The sequence below is a fragment of the Giraffa tippelskirchi genome, chromosome 1 (assembly GCF_054371585.1).
Source record: "Giraffa tippelskirchi isolate mGirTip1 chromosome 1, T2T-mGirTip1v1.2.pri, whole genome shotgun sequence".
In the NCBI taxonomy this organism is placed as follows: domain Eukaryota; kingdom Metazoa; phylum Chordata; class Mammalia; order Artiodactyla; family Giraffidae; genus Giraffa; species Giraffa tippelskirchi.
The window spans coordinates 183,481,771-183,502,349 of record NC_137275.1 but is presented as its reverse complement, the minus strand read 5'-3'; positions in this window follow the sequence as shown (position 1 = coordinate 183,502,349).

Below are 20,579 nucleotides of genomic sequence, written 5' to 3'. Positions count from 1 at the left end.
AGACAGCATATTAAAAACAGAGACATTACTTTGCCAACAAAGGTCCATCTAGTCAAGGCTATGGTTTCTCCAATGGTCATGTATGGATGTGAGAGTTGGACTATAAAGAAAGCAGAGTGCACAAGAATTGATGCTTTTGAACAGTGGTGTTGGAGAAGACTCTTGAGAGTCCCTTGGACTGCAAGGAGATCCAACCAGTCCATCCTAAAAGAGATCAGTCCTGGGTGTTCATTGGAAGGACTGATGTTGAAGCTGAGACTCCAAAACTTTGGCCATCTGATGGAAGACCTGACTCATTGGAAAGACCCTGATGCTGAGAAAGATTGAGGGCAGGAGAAGAAAGGGACAACAGAGGAAGAGATGGTTGGATGGCATCACCTACTCGATGGACATGGGTTTGGGTGGACTCCGGGAGTTGGTGATGGACAGGGAGGCCTGGCGTGCTGCGATTCATGGGGTCGCAAAGAGTCGGACATGACTGAGCGATTGAACTGAACTGAACTGGTAGCCTATTTAAAAGCATAAACAGGTGCATCATCTTAAAAGATTGGGACTGACACTGCAAATTTTACCTCTAAAACAACCACTACAATTTGACACACAAAATTAAGGTTTTGAGTCAATTATGGGAGGGGAATCTAGAATGAAAACATGAATCTAGTCCTTAGATTGTAAGCTTCTTAAAGCACTTGAGAGAAATTTGATGAAGTTTTGTTCAAGCGTGAAAAAGAACATTCTGGTGACTCAAAAGCACTGAGTGGTTTTAAACATTAAAATGTGTGACAATTGGTCCTCTGGAAGAATCTGATGAAACTTATGTCAAGAATATTGACTTTAGTCATGTATTCTAGATTTTTATGAAAAAATATATAGTTTTGGAAATTTTTAAAAAAGAGTTAGACAACTAATGGAATCAAACAAATTTGGTGTTTCCTGTGTGTATTTTGAATTATACCTGTAATTGCAAATTCCAGGCCCCTCCCAGACACAATAGCTCTTCAATATCTCTGGAATCATCTTCCAAAAATAACTTGAAGCTCAGTTTACACAGGTGAACCCCTCCTTATGCACTCACCATCCTGAGTCTCCCAAATATCACTATACACTGTAACACGAAGACTGCTGTTATCCCATTTCACAGATGGCTAAGCCAAAGCCTGAGGGTTAAGGAATCCAGCAAGAACACTCACACAGTCAGTGAAGGGACCAGGGACCGATCCATTTGTCTATTCCCAATTCTTGGCTCCTATTACTTCTCCACAGGAAGGCCCTGCAATAATCCATTCACACATTGCGGAGCCACCACAGTTGTATTTGGTCAACAGTGATAGCACCGGCCATTTATTTATTGCTACTTCATGCTCCGTGAACTCAATACTTTGCCAAGAAATTCTCCAAACAAAAGTGGGCTGATCACAGTCATTGTGAACCTAAATGGGAAAAGAATCTGGAAAAAAATAGGTATATGTATATATATAACTGAATCACTTTGTTGTACACCTGAAACTAACACAAGATTGTTAATCAACTAAACTCTAATATAAAATATTTTTTTAAAAAAGAAGTCATTGTGTTTCTGTACTCTTCGATTCATCAAACTGTTTAATCCCATCATTTAGATATTATCACTCAATTTCATTCATTCATTCAACAAATATGTACAGACCCCCTACTCTGTATCCAATCTTGTATTGATCTTGAAAATGTGATGATAAACCAGAATGAAATGGCCCTACCCATGTGGAACTTCCATTCTAGCCATGAAGATAACCACAACTCAATGAGTGCCAGTCACTATTTAACTATCATTGTGAAAGATCTTAGGATGGAAAAGTGTTGGATGCTAATTAAACGTTATTTGGGACATTCAAGCTGTGATAACTTGAGAGTCAAAGGCAATCAATATAAAATTGTGTGGAGTCGAAAAGTGTCCACAATTTTGTTCATGAACAGGACACACTCCCCAAGTTTTCCCTTATGCTGCCTAGGCTGTTCCAGGCAAGCACTATATTTTGTTGTTCACTTGCTCAGTCATGTCTGACTCTTTGTGACCCCATGGACTGCAGCACGCCAGGATTCTTTGTCCTTCACCATCTTCTAGAGATTGTTCAGACTCAAGTCCATTGAGTTGATGATACCATTCAATCATTTCATCCTCTGTTGTCCCCTTCTCCTCATGCCTTTAATCTTTCCCAGTATCATGGTCTTTGCCAGTGAGTCGGCTCTTCACATCAGGTAGCCAAAGTACTGGGGCTTCAGCTTCAGCATCAGTCCTTCCAGTGAATATTCAGTGTTGATTTCCTTTAGGATTGACTGGTTTGATCTCCTTGCTGTCTAAGGGACTCTCAAGAGTCTTCTCCCTATAGAAGAATGGGAAAGATTATGTATATCTATTACTTGGAAAATTCAAACTTAAAATGTCATAAGCAACCTACTAGATGCATAGAGACCACATTTCTGCAGGCTGCTCATGACCCATGACTCAGCAGTGAGGCGCTAATGCATGCCCATTCCTGTCCCATGCAGACCTCCTACAATGTGTCTTTGGCTTCATGACTCCCCATTGGCCCAGCAAAAAATTTCCCAGAACTGAAGTGGACTTTGAGAGTTTTACAATCACCCTTCCTTCCTTTCCCTTTCCTAGTGCCAGACTTCCACTAGGGTTTGGTGTCTCTCCTTGCCTCCTCTCGTCCTTCCTTCACAGACATTCTCCCAGTATCTCTTACACATTTTGTTTCATCTTAGTGTTTCTTCTCAGAGGACCGACATAGACACAGGGGTTAAAGGCAAAATATAGATTTTCTATTAAAAGAAAATTCATAAGCAAATACTGAAATCTGGTTGATTATATGTGTGTTGAAATCTTTAGAAGGACATGTAAATATATGTTTGCAATTTACTTTTAAAGGCATCAAAAGTAAGATGCTGTGATGAATAGAAAAATGAATATTTGAATAGGGCAAAGTACATATAGTAAAATGTTAGCAGTAGGATCAAAGTGATAGGTATATGGGTTTTTTCAAAATTACTGCATATTTGGAAATGTTCTGATGAGGCTACAAGGGATGATTGGGAGCAGGTGTGCTCAGGATGAGGGCACGGCATTGCTTCAGGAACATGACTTGACAGGCTTTGCCCAGGGTGTGTGGTGGGGGGCTTCACCATTGTAGGGCCGTTGAGATAAAGAGCAAAATCAGAATGCATTGAACATTCTAAATACCAAAGACTTTCCCACTTTATTTGGCACTTATTTATAGATCTTTAGAAGCTGTAAGCAAACTTAGAGGTGGGCTAAGTCCATTCCTACATGAAGTGTCCTCACTTCAGGAATCACAGAGGAGATGGCATGACCAGGGGTCTGATCATCTGCTCCTGATTCTTGTCTTCCAGGTGTGACTCTTGTCCAGCAAGAACAGCGAGAAGAGTGCCCTTTGATCCACACACTCTCCTCCCTCCTGTGTACTCTGACTGTCTGGGCTGTCTCCCCTGACTCATCAGGTTAGTATGGTGGGTCATCTTTGCACTGGCTCCACCCCCTGATGAGCCTAGCTTGAGGGTAAGGGCTGATTTTCCATTGTATACCCAGGGTTCCTATAGGGATGCCTTAGGCTGTTACAGGGCTTCATTTCCACAGGGGCCTGCAGCTGCCAGACAATGAGAATCTGTCCTCTGTCCACAAGCTTATGAGCTTCCTGACAGCCTCATCTGTGACAAACACAGTGCTGCTGGTGGCATATTGTTTTGCGTTGTGTAGGGTTGGCCAAAATGTTTGTTCAGGTTTTTCCCTAAGATATTATGGAAAACCCAAATGAACTTTTTGGCCAACTCAATGACAAGGTTAAGAAGATAAATTAACCCTGCTTCCTTGCCACCTCCTCTTTGCCTGGGCTTATGAAGGAGCCTGGATGAGCAGGCTCAGATCATGCTCAGCAATGCTGAGCTGCAGCGTGGTGTGAGAGCCTCAACTTCCCTCCACACCAGTCACCCTCAGTAGGCAGCAGGTGGGTTTTGTCATCTTACATGTATTTTAAGGGACTTCCCAGGTGACACAAAGTGTAAAGAATCTGCCTGCCAATGCAGGAGACACAGGAAACGTGAGTTCAATCCCTGGGTTGGGAAGATCCCCTGGAGGAAGAAATGGCAACCCACTCCAGTATTCTTGCATGGGAAATCCCATGGACAGAGGAGCCTGGTGGGCTGCAGCCCATGGGGTCACAAAGAGTTGGACATAACTGAGCACCCACACCCACACAAATGTATTTTTAAAATTGCCACCTGCATCCTCCCAGCCATCAGTCAGGACTCAGAAAATGATGTTGAAGGAAGATGTGCCAGCAAAGCAAAGAGGTCTTGAGGCAGGTCTTTGAACAGCGTGATTGCTGGAAAGCAAATTGACCCACTGCAAAATTCACCCCCTTTCTCATGGAAGGTAGTTCTGCTCATTGGTAAGTTTATTCATATCATTCATATAAATGCTCCACCAAGTTACACTGGAAGACAACTAAAGAAAGACATTTTCACAGCGAGATTACCTCATCAAAATCCTCCCATGGTGATGTCTGGGTCAATGGCCCCATTCACATATTTGAAATCAATATCCTGAAGATTCACAAGGACTCAAAAAACTAATAGGGATGGAGCACATAAAGACAGAAGAGTTTGGTAAAAGCAGACAAAGCTGTTAACTGGAAACTTTCTTATAGATTTTATGCCCTAACTGTGACTCGTTGGGAGGTTGAGAAATAAATAATAACCAAGCAAAGTCACCTCCTCCTAGCCAGGAGATTTGGAAATAATAGATAGTGGATTTCATGCTGCTGTGAAAATTACTAGAAAAGAAAACTAACATCAGTGGCCCCACTTTTACACCCACACGCAAACACACATAATACCAAACCAGCCTGTGGTCCCTGTAACTAGAGTGGCTGAAGTTTATTACCCAGTGACGAGGGAAAGAAGTTACCGTGTAACAAAGGACTTTCTCATGACTGATAAATGTGAGTTCAAACCTCTCTAACACACAGGGATGGATTTCAGCGTGATGCTATAGAAATTTCCTAAACCATACAGTCAAAAGATATTTCCAGGTTGTAAACTATTCCTATACATTGATGTTTGACATAGTTAAAGAAATTCATCATAGTATATTTTTGCGGTTGTGGTGGTAAGTCGCTTTAGTCGTGTCTGGCTCTTTTTGACTGCATGGACTGTAGCACACCAGACTCCTCTGTCCTTGGGATTCTCCAGGTAAGAATACTAGAGTGGATTGCCCTTTCCTTCTCTAGGGTATAGAGTATTCTGAGTATATTTTAAAGTTTTGCAGGCAAATTTTAGGCTCTAAAGTTAAAAACATCTTTTGAAATCATATATAAAATACGAAATGAAAGAAGTAGGAAAACATGGCATACATAAGAGGTTCAACAAGTAATCATCATGTTCTGACTAGACCTGAATGCAGATGATCACTCGTGTCAATCATGAAGATCCAGGTGAAATAAAGTCATGTAAAGAACACACTGTGCGTGCATGCTAAGTCACTTCAGTCGTGCTCAACCCTTTGCGACCCTATCCTCTCTCCATGGAATTCTCCAGACAAGAATACTGGAGTGGATTGCCATTCCCTTCTCTAGGGGATCTTCCCAACCCAGGGATTGAACCCAGGTCTCCCACATTGCAGGCAGATTCTTTACCATCTGAGCCACCATATGGGAAAAGAATCCGGAAAAGAATGGGTATTTACATATGCATAATTGAATCACTTTCCTGCACACCTGAAACTAAAACGATATTGTAAATCAACTATGTGCTGTGCTGTGCTCACTTGCTCAGTTGTGTCTAACTCTGTGACCCCATGAACTGTAGCCTGCCAGATTCCTCTGTTCATGGCATTTTCCAGGCAAGAATACTGAAGTGGGTTACCATTTCCTTATAAAATAAAACTTAAGTTTTAAAAAAAGAACTAGTGGAAAGACTGAGTTGTATTTTCAATCCTGCAGTATTCAGCCATGTACTAGTATCCACATTATATGTGTGGTCTTCTCTTATCTTCATGTGTGTCTTCTAGCCATCTCATCTGAGCCCCAAGAGCATGGCTCTGGTCTCAGGTCAGGTCAAACTGCATCACAATAACCTACAGGGAACGTGAGTCTCTGCATTTCTGCATTGAATGATCTCACAGGCATCCTCCTTTTTTGGGCTCATTCAGGTTGTTTAATGCCAATCAAGTCAATTATATAGAATCAGCCCTGAGAATCCTGCTGTCTATGAATCTCAAAATAAGACCTATCTCAAGCTTGATTTCAGTTCTTACAACTAAACTTTACCTGTCTTTAAAATCAGATGACAATATTGGTTAATTTAACACAAATAGCATCAACTAATTGAACTCAAGATGGTATTGTATTCTTCTGACATTTGGTATTTCTTTTCTATTTTTTATTGTTTTCACAATGTACACTAACAACTTTTGTTTAAACTTTCATGTTAACGATACATAGTCACATCCCTGTTAATCTAAAATTCAACTGCATTCCTTTCTCTTGACCAATGTGGTTTGTCATTTCTTCCCTAAATTTCCAAAGAAATTAATTATACTTCTTTATAATTAGCTCAGGTTTTATGTTTAAATAAATGGTACTTATATATTTTTATAACATTAGATATAGCTTAACTTTACACATTCCTCACAAATGTTATCTCTGTGAGAATAACATTCATAATATATGTAAATGTATTAATGTTATTTGCAATCTGGATCTTAGTTTCTTGTCCAAACTTCTAAAGACACCACTAGAACTTTTGGTTACCAATCTGCCTCTTCAAGATCCCCATTTCCATACTCTGTCCCTTTTAAACAGCAAATTCTTTACTTGAGCTGGTTTCTGTGGCGTACATTTTCTTCAGCTGTCAATCAAAGACATCTCTCAGGCAGTGTGAACAGCTTTACTATCTCCATGACTCATTTCTTGCCCACAGTCCCTCCCTCAGCACCTCCCTCTTCCTTCCAGAGGCTTTGTCAGAACACTGAGCACCACCTCAGAAGTCAGAGTGCTGTACACCCCTCTGCCAATCCCCAAACCTAACCCTCCAGAAGAATTTCCATGACTATATCATTCTTTCCAGGTAATTGTCCCCTGTGACATGTTCCTTAAAAAAAAAAAAAAGAGAGAGAGAGATCTCAGAGTTTAACACACAATAGGCTGAGCAGCTTCTGGAGTTTAGTCTCTGAACTGCCAGCCATTTCTCTTAAATGGAGAAATAGAGGGTTAAAGTTTGAATATATTCCTCTCAAGTATTTTACCAGATAACAGTGGTTTTATAGGATAACTTAGTTCTCAACTTGAGCGAAGAACTTGAAGAATTTATTTTCCTTGCAGAAGGAAAACATTGCGAAAGCATGGAGGTGCTTTCTCCAACAGTCAATGACTATGAAGAAAAACCTCCATAAGAAAGAAATCCTCAACAGCATCAGCAATTAGTGGTGAGAAATAAACACTACTGCTGTTCTTTTCCCAAACAAGTATTGATCAATAATCCCACAAGTAATTTAACACATAAATGTTGAGTGAAAATTATATAACTGGAAATATGAAGGGAAAGTTAAGGAGACCATTATTGATAGTTGCTTATCTGGGTGCCGGATAGTAGGGTGTGTGTGTGCTCAGTCGTGTCTGACTCTTTGCAGCCCCACTGATGGTAGCTCACCAGGGCCCTCTGCCCAAGAAATTTTCCAGGCAAGAATACTGGAGTGGGGTGCCATTTCTTACACTAGGGGTTCTTCCTGACCCAGGGATTGAATCTGCATCCCTTGTATCTCCTACATTGGCAGGCCGATTCTTTATCACTAGCACTACCTGGGAAGCCCACCTGGGAAGCCCATCTGGGATCAGGAAAGCTGAAGACATACCTCCTAGGTGGTTAGGAAGAGGAAACAACAGCAAATCCACAGACTTCTTCTATTATCTTCTTTTCAGTCCTATTAGAAGCCAAGAGAGTAACTCAACTCTGTTGTTGTTGTTCAGTCTCTTAGTCTTGTCTGACTCTTTGCCACCCCATGGACTGCAGCATGCCAGGATTCCCTGTCCATTATCTCCCAGAGTTTATTCAAACATGTCCATTGAGTCAGTGATGACATTCAACCATCTCATCCTCTGTCATTCCCTTCTCCTCCTGCTTTCAATCTTTCCAGCATCAGGGTCTTTTCCAATAAGTCAGCTCTTTGCATAGGATGGCCAAAGTATTGGAGCTTCAGCTTCAGCATCAGTCCTTCCAATGAATATTCAGGATTGTTATCCTTTAGGATTGACTAGTTTGATCTCCTTGCTGTCCAAAGGAATCTCAAGTGTCTTCTACAGCACCAAAGTTTGAAAGCATCAATTTTTCAGCACTCAGCCTTCTTTGAGCTCAAGTTAGTGTAAGAAAAATATTCTCTCCAACACTCTGGCTCAGGGATACCAAGGAATTACCAGGGTCTAGATCAGACTCAGACAAAATCTTCTGTGAGACACTCTTTCTCTCTGAGCACCTGTAATCTAACATCCATGACTACCTATCATGACTATCTATCTATCTAGGAGAGGAACAACCTCTTCTAGGCATCTTGATGTTTTTACTGCAAGTTCAGCTCAGCTCAGCAACTGAAGTATTTTCTGAGGTTCCCCTAAGACAGTCATGAGAAGAGAAAGGACCTTAACTCAACCCACACACCAATATAACTGAATTTTGTAAGTCAGTCTCTTGGAGGAGAAGAAAGGATTTAGGAAATACCTTCTAACTTCAAATACCAAAAGGACCCCATTTTCACATTAACCTACTCTCTGGGCTTAGGCTCAGACCCTGTCATGGTTCTAGCAATCTTTAAAAGGAGAGAGGAGGTATTCACTCACACACGATATTTGTAATTCTCTTGATCAAAAGTGAATATCAAGAAAAGATGTCAATATTGTACCTGTGAGAATTGCATGCCCACAAAGAAAGTGAGAAGTAACATGTAGACTTAGAAAGTTTGCTTTTGGAACACCTGCTACCGCAAAAGATGATTTTTAGAAGATACTAGCATTTGAGTCAGACAAGCATGGGTTTTAAAGCCACTTTAGCGCCTTTCAGCTTCACAGCTTAAAATGGCTTAGCTCTCTAAGCTTTCCCATTATCTACTGAGGGACAGTCTGTTCTCCCTAGAGCATCCTCATGAAAAATAACTAAGACCCCATGTTTAGTATCATGGGCTTTAGCACAGGTGAGACCATTTTGGGCCTGTAGCTTTCTCTTGGGGGACTTCCCAGGTGGCTCAGTGGAGGAGGAAATGGCAACCCACTCCAGTATTCTTGCCTGGAAAATCCCATGGACAGAGGAGCCTGGCAGGCTACAGCCTGTGGGGTCACAAAGATTTGAATATGACTGAGCGACTGAGCACACACAGCTTTCTTTTTAGCAGTACATACAAACATAAACTGACTCTTGGTCTCAGTCTGTTATGATCACTGGGGTGCATTTTTGAAACAGTTGAAGAGTGATAAAGTCTGGCCTGAACAAAGTTAAGCGGCCTCTCAAGGATACAGTTTTACTCACAAACACACAATGACATTATGCCCCACCCACAAGAAATCTAGCTTAATTTGTTTGGGATGTGGACCCTGTCAATACTTTTTGAAAGTTCCCCCAAGTGGTTTTAACAGGCAGAAAATGTCAAGAATCGTTGTTCTAACTAGTAGAACAAATCAATCAAACTGAAACCAAAAAGCAGGCTAGAACACAATACTACTAGGCTGGGAGAGCCCATCCCACTTTACCTTATGAATATCCTGCAGTGAGTCTCCTCAGGGTCCAAATCCCCCAAAAGATGTCCTGGCCTAAAAATAATCCCTTCTTCTCTCTTGCTAATTGCTCCTGGACCCCACTCTTCCTCCTATAAAACCTTTCCATTTTGTGTAACCTCTTACAGGGCCCTTCTAGTTGCTAGATGGCCCTAGTCAAAAATTGATGAATAAAACCAAAGAGATCTTCAAAAAGAAGTCCCTGTGTGATGAATACTTAGCAAAAGGACTGGTTACAACATATCATAACATATCACAACATATCACAACTGTCACCCTCCCCATCTGAGAAGACAGGTGAATGTACTCGTGATTTCTACTCTGGTCCTTGAGAATAGAAGTGAAAGTGAAGTCACTCAGTCATGTCTGACTCTTTGTGACCCCATGGACTGTAGCCTACCAGGCTCCTCCATCCATGGGATTTTCCAGGCAATAGTACTGGAGTGTGCCGCCATTTTCTTCTCTACAGGATCTTCCTGACCCAGGGATCGAACCCAGGTCTCCTGCATTGTAGACAGATGCTTTACCATCTGAGCCAACAGGGAAGTCTTGAGAATAGAAGATGTTCATCTAATTCAATTTCCCCTGGGTATTTGAAATTTGATCTTATATTTCCTTCAATCCAGGATATCTCTCCGTTAAACAGATACATAGACAGCTAAATGATTATAATTAACCAAATAAAAATGCATTTCTGGAATAAGACCACCATTGGAAGCAGCTAATAGCAGTTAATATCCTAGAAAGAGAAACAGAGGGTGAATTTGAGAATAGTTTTGAAATAAAGAATTAAAATACTAAACAAAGTCCCATCAATTCTCTACTAGAAATTTATTTTTTATGTGTAATGGAGTATGTTCATGCAAGAATACTAGAGTGGGCAGCCATTTCCTTCTCCAGGAAGTCTTCCTGACCCGGAGATCAAACCCAGGTCTCCTGCATCACAGCCAGGTTCTTTGCCATCTGAGCCACCAAGGAAGCCCCAATAGAATATGTTCATAGCATAATTGTTTTGCTAATTGTAAAACAGTATTGATGTTCAGTAGAGCTATATTTTCATAAAGATAGCTGTCAACTATATTGTATGTGATTTCAGCAAATTGCTGAATAATGTATTATTACTCCTTTAAAACTGTATGAGTGTGTATGTGTGTGTGTGTGTGTGGATGTACACATGAAAACCATATTCTAAAACTGGGTAAAGTGTCCTGAATATCTCCAAGGAATTATTAATTCCATGAAGAGATGCTGCAATAGGCTATGTGATTTCATTGTGAGGATGTTATCTTGGCAACAGCCTTCGTTGTTGTTGCCGTTTAGTCGCTAAGTCATGTTCAACTCTTTTGTGATCCCATGGACTGTAGCCCACCAGGCTCCTCTGTCCATGAGATTTCCCATGCAAGAATACTGAAGTGAGTTGCCATTTCCTTCTCCACGGGATCCTTCTTGACCCAGGGTTTGAACATGCATCTCCTACTTGGCAGGAGAATTCTTTACCACTGAGCCACCTGGAAAGCCCAGCCACAGACTTACAGAGATGTTAAATCTTGGTACGTTTCCAAATGGATGTAAGAAGATATTACAAAGGTAGAAGCATGGAGGCAACACTCTAAATGCTACATAGGGATCTATTTTCTCCCATGTGCTTTTATGAATTGGAAGCTCTCTTTCTTTAATTCAGTCTATTCTCTCTATTGTTTTGTACACATATACAAAATCCATTAACAGAAGTCTTTGTATGAGAAATAAATTAAATTTATAATGTGCTCAAGTAAGAAATGCGGTGACTAAATATACATAATTTAAAGTCATTTTTGATAAAATTAATTTGAAAACAGAAATAACAGATGTGACCTAATAAAAACATTGCTTGAAAGCTTAGATACAAAAGTACTGATTGTCATAACTTTAAACTTATTAAATGCCAATGATTAATAATGAACTTATTTTTTGAAATTCAATCTAGGCTTTCTAATTTAAAATGGTGAATTAAAGATGTATGTACAAATGTTTGTTTCTTTTCTCATTTTCCTCCCAAAGTCCTATTGAAATTAGAGTAAAAATGGACAGAGGGATCAAACCTGTAATTGTTCTGTCAGCTGAAATATTGATGAATCCCTGGTACACACTAGAAGTTGTAGCCAGAAAGTGCAGATGACACAGTTGAAATAGGCAAGGGACCCCAACCCCCACACCCCAACACACACCTCATGCCTAACAGGCGGATTGTGCTAATGGGGATGGAAGAAACCATGGAGGTATTAAAAGACTGTTTAAGAATCTGCCATGACAGCACCACCTTCACTTCCTTCAACATGGAAATAACTGACCACAGAGGTATTTACAAGAGGATAAACCAGAAAACAAGTCAATTAGAGTGAGTCCCTCAGAAATGAGCCAAGCCCAGATGAGATCAGTTAATCCCCAGCCTCAAAGTTCAGGACACAGTAAGGAGTACTGTTTTAAGCCATTGAGCTTTGGGGTAGTTTATTGTTGTAGCAATAGCTAAGAGACATAAAATTTGTAAGTTTGTAGAGCCCGCTTGATCTTATTAAAATCAGTGATCCCAGAGGCAGCATAGCCTGACCTCAGGGACATTTGCTACTCTTGACTTTCTAGAAATATGAGATGTGTGCAATTAAGCACCTTGCATTCTGTGTTTGGAATGGGCTGATGTTGGTGTTACAGCACCCGAGGGCATACAAGGAAGACACAACTAGCAAACTGAATCCACTGAAATAAACAGATTCATATGAAACATCCAACTCAGTTGCCTGAAAAGATGCATTGACAACAGGCCAATATCAGACTGTTAAAAATAAGACCAATGACTATTCAATCTCAAATGAACTTTTATTTCTAGCATTTATTTCATGCCAAAATTACAGACTTTACTTATAAAGTTTATGATTCAAGAGAACAAATAAAGCAATTCTTAATTTAAGGATCAAATCATTCAGTATGACAACTGCTCTAAGCAAGCATTTTATTTGCATTATATGGCCAAGAATGGGGCACAAACACATGTTCAAAACTTTCCTTCCTCTATCTCATGTTAATTAAGTTTCGACTGTCTTGACATTTACATCTGGGGACTCATGTTTATGGCTCAAGCTAAGTTTTCATAAACTATAATATTTCCCTTGGCCATGAAATTTTTTAATCTTTCATGACTGACATTTTTGCTAATATAAAGTCCAAGTATTTTATAAGGCTTTATTAAATCCATCCAAATTACATATATTTATATCTGTATTTTATATTAAATATCTTATAGGAGCTAAAAATAAAGGATGGCTCTGTGCATCTAGCCATGGTAAAATAATTCAATTCATTTGAGCTTTATTTCCATGCTGTCAGTTTCAGTAAAGGCAAAATATAGACAATCTTATTTGAAACTAATTAAAGACTCAAAAATATTTCTACCACATCACTATGGAAAATTACTGTACATTTACAGTATAAAACTTAAGAGTAGCTCGAAATTTCCTATGAAAAATATCCACAGCTATTATTGTTGCTAAGTCATGTCCAACTCCTTGCAACCCCAATGGACTGCAGCATGCCAGGCTTTCCTGTCATTCACTATCCCCTGAGTTTGCTCAAATTCATGTCCATTGAATTAGTTGTGCTATCTAACCATCTCATCCTCTGCAGCCCCTTCTCCTCCTGCCCTGGATCTTTCCCAGCATCAGGGTCTTTTCTAATGAGTCGGCTCTTTGTATCAGCTGGCCAAAGTATTGGAGCTTCAGCTTCAGCATCAGTCCTTCCAATGAATATTCAGAGTTGATTTCCTTTAGGATTGACTTTGCTTTCCAAGGGACTCCGAAGAGTCTTCTCCAGCACCACAGTTCAAAAGCAGCAATTCTTTGGTGCTCAGCCAAAGAATTATGGTCCAGCTCTCACATCTGTACATGACTGTTGTAAAAACAATAGCTTTGACTATCTGGACCTTTGTCAGCAAAGTGATGTCTCTGCTTTTTAATATTCTGTCTAGGTTTGTCAAAGCTTTTCTTCCAAGGAGCAAGGGACTTTTAATTTCATGGCTGTAGCTATACTTTTAGGAAATTCTGGGTTGGAAGTGTCCAGTCCTGAAGCAAGGGGCAGCACTGCTGCTCCCCAGACCAGTCCAGCTCATGGAACTGGTCATAGTCACAGGGTAGGAGGCATTTTTCAGAGTACTCTTCATAGACGATAGTTCTCCATGGTAGTACTTCTTCAAGACAATATGAATCCAAAAGCCCTTTTTTTCCTGAGAGAATAGATTAGTTCTCAGGAGAGTCCTGTATTCCACTCAAATGAGGGATATGTAACCTTCCTAGTTTCTCTTTCCAATCCAGAAGTCATTTGTTCTGAGGGTCCAGGGAATCGGAGTCATGTGGTGACTTGCTTCCACGACATGGCTGGCCCCTAGACTTTGCCACTCTACAGCCTCTGATAATGAAGTGGAAGGTCTGGGGGAGGAGTCAGGAGGAGGTTTTAAAAGTTACTTGCCTGAAGAGAAGGGTCCATTAAGTACATTTCTAAAAACACTCCAATAACATCTTTCAATAAAATTTCTGCTCACTAGGTAAATTATAGGAACAGAAGCATAAAAGATATTCTAGTAAAATTCTTATATTTCATCTCTCTAATACCGTTATGCTTTACAAAAATTTATCATGCCCTGTATTGAAATTATTTGATTTTTATGTATTCAATTCCTTACAAATCTGTCTGTACTTAATCAAGACTCTGAGCCATTTTCTTTCTTGTCTCAGCATTTATATTCCCCGCTCTTTTATAAGGTTCTATGTGCCTGAGTCACAGACAGGCATCTTTTAAATGTTTTCTGATGTATACTTTGCCTTAAATTTAAAAAACAGTGACAGCAAACCCCACCTAAGTGGTGAAAATCTGACAAAGGTAAGTGTTCGGCTTCCCTGGTGGCTCAGAAGGTAAAGAATCCACCTGCAATGCAGGAGACCTAAGTTTGATCCCTGGGTCAGGAAGATCTTCTAGAGAAGAGAATGGCAACCCACTTCAGTATTCTTTCCTGGAGAATTCCCTTTAAACATCAGTGACAGCAAATCCTACCTAAGTGGTAAAAATCTGACAAAGGTAAAGCAGGTATATAAACCTGGTCTAGGACAGCTGCTGGTGTATAAACCTGGTCTAGGATAGCCAATTAATTTGTCTTTCAGTTTTCTAGGATTTAGTGTGAAGAGCAATGAGTCCTAGCCACAAGGGTGACCTGTGATGTGACCAGATCCCCAGATGTGGTACCAAGCTCTTGGCCTGTTCTCAGATAAATGCACTCCATGAGGACCTCACAGAGTGAACCCTGAGTATGACACTAAGCAACATTTTAAACAGAACAGTATATTCATGGGGTTGCTCCTTTAAAAATCTTTCAAAGTTATATGATGGTAATAATACAAAAGTGTGTTTCAGAAAAAACTGCTCTCTGCTGGGGCCAAAGCATGCTTCACATATTATTTCATCCTGATGAAAGTGGCATTAAGCTCACACTTTATCCTGCTTCATTGAAAATTAAATTAGGGGATCAAGAGAAATCTAGGAATTAACATTCCTATAGAGCATCCTTAACAATTATTGTTCCAACAGATTTAATTTCATTCAAAAACAACAGAAGTAAATTCATATCAAGTGTCCTGAACAGAACCTGATATGATGGTACTCTGCCCTGCAGTGGGAGAGGGGACCCCTATGACTCATCAGGTGGCTGAGCTCAGGAAAATACTGGAGCTCTAATAAGAAGAGAATACCAGACAAGGATTCAGCTCTGTGCACGGAGACTGCTGAGGACCTGTGAGCAGAATCCAGATTTTCTGCAAAGCAGTAATCACAGAGCTGCTTCAGAGCAGGATTACATGATTGAGACAAGTAAGTTATGTACCATAGAACATAGTTGCTAGTATCAGCCCAACGAGATGTGTGTGAGGGAAAGCAAACAAATGTACGATCAGACATGAGAATTTTCCATAAAACTTTATAGGATCAGTGAAACTTCCTGATTTATTCAGAATTAAAAGGATAGAATCATTATCAAGATCAGACTAAAAATTTCACAGATCATAAAACTCACGCTCACATACAGAGAACTAGAGTACACACACACTGGAGAAACATAGTGTTGCCAAATTTTCTGGCCAAATAAGGCCGTAGAAGACCTGTTAACATAAGCATATGTCTCTTTATTTTTAAATTTTAATTTTATTGACTTATAATTGATGTACAATATAATATTTGTTTTGGTATACAACATAGTGATATGATCTTTTTATACATTATGGAATGATCACCACAATAAGTCTAGTTACCATCTGTTACCATACAAGATTATTACAGTATTATTGACTGTATTCCCTGTGCTAGGGAATTACACCACCACCCCCATTGCTCTGACAACCACTCCTTTGTTCACTGTATCTACTAGTCTGTTTTGATTTTGTTGAGCTTCCATGTTTTGTTTTTCAGATTCCACATATAAGTGAAATCATATGGTATTTTTGTTTGTCTGACTTCTTTCACTTAGCATAGGACCCTCAAGATTCATCCACATTGACTTGAATATATATTTATATATTTTTCCTTTATCCATTCATCTACTGATGGACATTTAAGTTGCCTCCATATCTTGACTAAATGTCCATCAGTAGATGAATGGATAAAGAAAAATATATATGTATATATATATACATTCATGTCAATGTGGATGAATCTTGAGGGTACTATGCTAAGTGAAAGAAGTTAGGCAAACAAAAATACCATATGATTTCACTTATTTCACTTATGATTTCACCATATCTTGACTGTTGTAAATAAGGCTGCAGTGAACATTGGGAAACATAAATCTTTTTTAAATAGTGTTTTTATTTTCTTAAGAGAAATATCCAGATGTAGAATTGCTGGATTATATGATAATTCTTTTGATTTTTTTGAGGAAACTCCTTATTGTTTTCCGTACTGGCTGTACCAACTTATATTCCCACCAACAGTACACAGGATTTTCTTTTCTTCATACCTTAACATTTGTTATTTCTTGTCTGTTTGACAACAGTCAATCTAACAAGTGTCAGGTCATATTTCATTATGGTTTTGATTAGCGTTTCTATGATAATCGGTAATGTTGAACATCTTTTCTCGTGCCTATTGCCAAGCTGTAACATCTTCTTTGGAAAGAACGTCTGTGCAGCTTCTCTGCCCATTTTAAAAATCTGATTGTTAGATTGTTGCTGTTGTTGTTGTTGTTATTTGAGTTGTATAAGTTTATTACATATTTTGGAATGTTCATCTCATTGAATTTGCAAATATCTTCTCTCATTCAGTAGGCTGTCTTTCTGTTTTGTTGATGACTTTCTTTGCTATGTAAAAGCTTTCATATAGTTTGATATAGTCCCATTTATTTATTTTTGCCTTTGTTGCCCTTATCTGAGGAAATAAATCCAAAAAGAATATTGCTAAGACTGCTGCCATGGAGCATAATGCTTATGTTTTCTTTTAGGAATTTTACAGTTTCATGTCTTACATGTTCAAGTTTTTTAATCCATCTAGAGTTTCTTTTTTCATAGGGTATAAGAAATTGTCGGTTTTCATTCTTTTATATGTGGCTGTCCAGTTTTCACTACAGCATTTATTGAAGAGACTATCTTTGTGTATTCTTGACTTCTTTTTCATAGATTAATTGACCATATAAGTCTGGGGTTATTCATTGGCTCTCTATTCTGTTCCACTGATCTATGTGCCTGTTTTTGTATCAATATGATACACTTTTGATTACTATAGCTTTGTACTATAGTGTGAAATCAGAGAGCATGCTGGAATCACCTTGACAGGCTGGCTAGAGCCCCAGGTGCTTGTCAGACTGCTGCCTCTGTGCTGGGGCTCAGAGTGAGTGAGTTTGTGCTCAAGATCTTCAAGAGCAAAATCTAGTTTTCTAAACTCCTCAAGATGTCCCATATTTAAGCCCGGCTGATTTTTGAAGCCAGATGTTATGAGTGCTCATCTTCCCAGTGCATGTCTCCAGGGCTGGGGTGCCCAGTGTGGGACCCAGAACTTCACTCCTTAGGACAGACCCCCATGTGTGTGACATCCCCTCCCGCGTGTGGGTTGCTCCACGAGGGATGTGGGTCCTGATTAGATTGTGTGTCTCTCTCTCCTACTAATCTCAATGTGTGTGGAGTGTGTGCGCATGTGTTTTTCTTTACATTCTTAGTTGTAGAACAACCATTCTGGTAGTTCAGGTCATTCTCAGAGCTGTTCTATATATACCTATAATTTTGGGTGTTAGGTCAGAGCTTCCTCCTCTGCCATCACGATCTCATCTCCAGGCCTATGCCTTTTGTATCTATTATTACTACTACCTCAAAGTGAAAAAGTCATCAATGGACTTAAAAGATAAAATAGACCTAACAGTAAAAAAGGAGTCTTTAAAATTAAGGGAAAAAATCACTTTGTGAAACTGTCTTTATTTTTCTCATTTTTCTAAGGACAGTTTAAGTTTATCCGTACTTTGATCCTCATTTTGTCACTTTCATTGGGAAGTGATAAGCCCTAGGGAAGGTCAGTTAGGTCAGTTAAGTGCCTCTGATCAACACGCAATTTTATACAAAGATTTCACAAAAACTTATGCTTAATTAAACTAAAGACATCAGATTTATGATTATATAATGTTTGATTTCGGGCTTCCCTCTTAGTTCAACAGTAAAGAATCTGCCTGCAATGCAGGAGCTACAGGAGATGTGGATTCAATCCTCGCGGTGGGAAGATTCCTTAGAGGAGGCTATGGCAACCTACTCCAATATTCTTGCCTGGAGAATCCCATTGATAGAGGAGCTTGGTGGGCTACAATCCGTAGGGTTGCAAAGAGTCAGACGCAACTGAAGTGAGGTCATGCATGTGTGCGATGATAGATTTTAGTGTTTCATTTCAATTAAAACCATTTTGAAAGGATATTTTATTTCTGATAAAATAAAAGCCTGAAAATTTTCTATTGCCTACCATGTTTGGGTAAAATAAGCCATTCTTGAAGTTCAGAAGCTAACTGAAATCCAAAAAGTTGAGGAATTATTTTAATTTTCATAGAATCTCAAATTGGAAAGTTGAATTTAAGTGACGGGTCTATAATTTGAAAATTTTGAAAACAAAGTTGCATCTTTTGCTGGCATTTGCAGGTGAGCAACAGTAATTTGTCATTCCTCACAGTTGTAGAAGCAGCAGGCACCTGTTCTATGGGGCTCCCTCCAAGCACTTTCCCCACTGCTTTCTTTCCATCCCAACTGCTTTACCTATTTCAACAACAGTCTTTAGGTTCATCTGTGGCTCAAGTAAAATGAGACCTTGACATATTTGTGGCTCATGAATAAGATCTTGGCTTCCCCCAAATTGCTATTTCTCCCACAGATAATCAACTCCATCAGGAAATCTATTGTGTCTGTGAAAGTCATCATTTCATGCCAAGAGCTACAACAAACTGATCAAAGCTTTATGGAGGGCTCTAATAAAATTTAGCTATTCTGTTCAGACACAAACATAAGCTACTAAATGTAATCATTTCTCTCAAAAAAGTATGATAACTTGTAAATTTGTACTTGCTAGTCAACAGACATTGTTGTCTATTTGGGCCATGAAGTCCTCTTAGTTTTATGAGTGCAAATGACTCTAAGTTGCAAACATACTTTCAAACATGAATTAACTGGCCAAACACAGGAAGAAACAGGCTCTCTGATACAAATAAACCCAAATCATGTATATAAAGGCTATCACATGACTATGACCTCTATTGACATGCTAAGTCCAGCAGTGTGCCAATTAATCTGACTTTATGGGAGAAACTGGAATCTCCATTGTTCAAAATAATTTTGCAGCTTTCACACAAACTGTTTTTAAATGTGACTTTCAGGACTTTCAGTTCTGTGAAGTTTCTCTTCATTCACTTTCAGAAATGTGACTTTCAGTTTACATAATGTTCATCATTTTTGATAAAAATGAATAATTTCCAATAAATTTTAGATTTAAATATTAAATTAATATTAATTTAAATCAACAGAAAACTTAAATAAATTTCCAATAAGTATTAGATTCACATGTCCAAAAACAAATTATAGATTAAAAAAATGGCATACATTATTTTGTCTTTCAATCATCCCAGATTGAAGGGCATCCTGATTCCCACCCAGAAGACCATGCTACGCTCTCAATCACTGCCCCCATCCATGTAGCTTTTCTCCTAGAGTGCCTTGATCCTTCCCATAGATAGACTTGAATCGTGCACAATGACAACTATACAATGGCATTAGGGCTCAGTGTTCGGCCCACTGTCCTGTTTGCAGGGTGCTGAAAGGTAATGTTTGTTTTATCATCGTTGTACTTATAATGACCTTTTTTCTGGTCCTAGCTCTAGAGATGAAAGACCTTGGGGGATTGTGGTAGAGGTCAGGCTGGTAGTACCCACAGCTAGGAATCCATCTCTTTTCCTCTAAACATCTCTGAGGTCAATATGCTCTTTGGTTTAAAGGATGAGGCTTAATCATATCAATAATTCTTTTCATATTTTTGACATCCCAGGAAGTATATCCTTTTCATTAGCTCTTAATATTGTTTTCGCTAATTGTGAGTGCTTCCTTGCATTAGGTGTAAACATTTACAGAAAAAATATTTTCGTATACTAATAGTTAAATGTCCTAAGAGACAATTTTTACAAGCCAATATGTGAAAATTTTAGTTCTTGAATTGAAGAATATTTGATATTTACTAAGGAAAATT